This window comes from Grampus griseus (genome assembly GCF_964374135.1).
Source record: "Grampus griseus genome assembly, chromosome: 4".
In the NCBI taxonomy this organism is placed as follows: Eukaryota; Metazoa; Chordata; class Mammalia; order Artiodactyla; family Delphinidae; genus Grampus; species Grampus griseus.
The window spans coordinates 68941358-68943505 of NC_138997.1; the positions used below are offsets into that span (position 1 = coordinate 68941358).

Here is a 2148-nt window from a genome sequence, read left to right on the forward strand (position 1 = left end):
GGGGGGGCGGGGCAGAAAGTGAACAGACAGTCTGGGAGAGGACACCAGGGTATGGAAGCCTCAGCTCGGAGAACTTGGTGGGCTTCATGAGGGTACAGAATGGCCTCCTTCAGGTGACCTATCTGTAGAGCTGGCCGCTTGAGGACTGCTTGTAATCCAGGCAGCCTAGCACTTTGCGCTGCATGTTATATGGGCAATCACTTGGCATGAGTCCATACACATCATCCTGGAAGACGTGTCAAAGTCCAGATGTCAGATAGCACCCGCCCTTCTCATAAATTACTTGGGGAAGGCTGCTTCATCAATGCCTTACTTATTAACCGGAAGGTAAAAGAACAGTAAAACCTACCTGAACTCTCCATCCAACAAACAATCCTCTTACCATGAGAAAAAAAAAGATTCTAAGTCCTAAGAACACCAATCTTTCTTCGGAGGAGGAGTCAGAACACAGAAGCTTTTGTTAGAAGTCTGCTTCAAAGTCTTAGTGTTTGGTGACATCTCAGTTATAAAAAAAAAAAATTTCTCCCATTCTCATTTCCGAAATTAATTATACATTCCTGTCAGAAATATCTTTACATTTTAAATAAAATTTAAATGTTTATTTTTATGATTATTTTATTACCGACTGTGGCAATTAATTATTTTTCCAGGATTAACTTTAGAAAAAAGTCAGTAATTGCAACGAGGTCCACCCAACATTCGGACAGCAAACTGTGATTTAGCAACATTAATAGGGAATAAAATTTTATAAATCAGGGAAGGAGCTATACTCTTATTTACTTGATTCCCCAATTTTCTTCTCAATGTTTAGGTCTAAGATCTTTTATATCAAAAAAGCGAGTACTGGGCTTCCCTGGTGGCGCAGTGGTTGAGGGTCCGCCTGCAGATGCAGGGGACACGGGTTCAAGCCCCGGTCCGGGAAGATCCCACATGCCGCGGAGCGGCTGGGCCCATGAGCCATGGCCGCTGAGCGTGCGCGTCCGGAGCCTGTGCTCCGCAACAGGAGAGGCCACAACAGTGAGAGGCCCGCGTACCGCAAAAAAAAAAAAAAAAAAAAGCGAGTACTAAGAAGCAGCCCGGGTCTCCTCCGAGTCTCAATCTTGTAGATCCCACTTCGCTACACATTTAAGATGCCTCGTGGAAGCCGAAGCCTCACTTCCAGCGTGGCCCCTCCGGCCAGCCGGGCACCTCAGATGAGAACTGCACCCAGGCCAGCGCCCGCCGCTCAGCCACCCACAGCGGCTTCACCACCTGCTGTTGGCTCCCCTGCTGCTGCTTCCCGGCAGCCAGGTCTGATGGCCCAGATGGCAGCCACTGCAGCCGGCGTGGCTGTGGGTTCTGCCATCGGCCACACTCTGGGTCATGCCCTCCCTGGGGGCTTCAGTGGAGGAAGTAATGCTGAGCCCTCAAGGCTTGACATCACTCACCAGGAGCCTTGGGGAACCCAGCCTGCACAGCAGCAGCAGAGTGGCCCATGCTCTTTTGAGGTGAAACAGTTTTTGGAGTGTGCCCAGAACCAGGGTGAACTTAAGCTATGTGCAGGTTTCAGCGAGGTGCTGAAAACAGTGCAGATTGGCGAACGGGTTAGCTTCATCAAGAAGTTCCAGTTGGAGGCATGAAAAATCATCTCTCATGACCACGTTGGTTTAGCATTAAAAATATAATTGATAGTGAAGATATAAAGTGTGAAGCCACCAGTTAAACCTCTCCTCGATCATTAATAGCTTTTGTGCTTCAGGACTGCAGTGGAAGAGGGTATTCTCACCATATAGAAGCTCACAGCGATGGTGTTGAGTTTGGGGCTGGGTGAGTGTTTGTGTGGCCACTTAAACATGCTTTTGTTTGTGAATTAATTAGACTAAAGTGATTTTCTTTCCAAAAAAAAAAAAAGCAAGTACCTAAATTTTATGAAGCACTTGCAATTCTATGCTACAACCACCATTATGAAAACCTGAGCATGTGTCCACACATAGCCACTCAATAAACTATTTTATGATCAGTTTATGATTTGGGGGCTGTAATAACTGTCTGTCTCCCTGGAATCAACTGGATTAAGTGCATGGTCATCAACAGCAGCTATTTTTCTTGACAAATAACGCCAATTGTCATTGTGAATATATTTGTACAGATGGGGCCTAAAAGATCAAA

The 2148-nt window shown here is 46.4% G+C and overlaps 1 pseudogene across 1 annotated transcript; it reads left to right on the forward strand.

Annotated features, from left to right (window-relative positions):
* Positions 1-1016: 1016 nt before the first annotated feature.
* LOC309822144 (coiled-coil-helix-coiled-coil-helix domain-containing protein 2-like) lies at positions 1017-1670 on the forward strand (annotated as a pseudogene). Its single transcript has one exon. The product of its transcript is annotated as a coiled-coil-helix-coiled-coil-helix domain-containing protein 2-like (transcript).
* Positions 1671-2148: the final 478 nt, after the last annotated feature.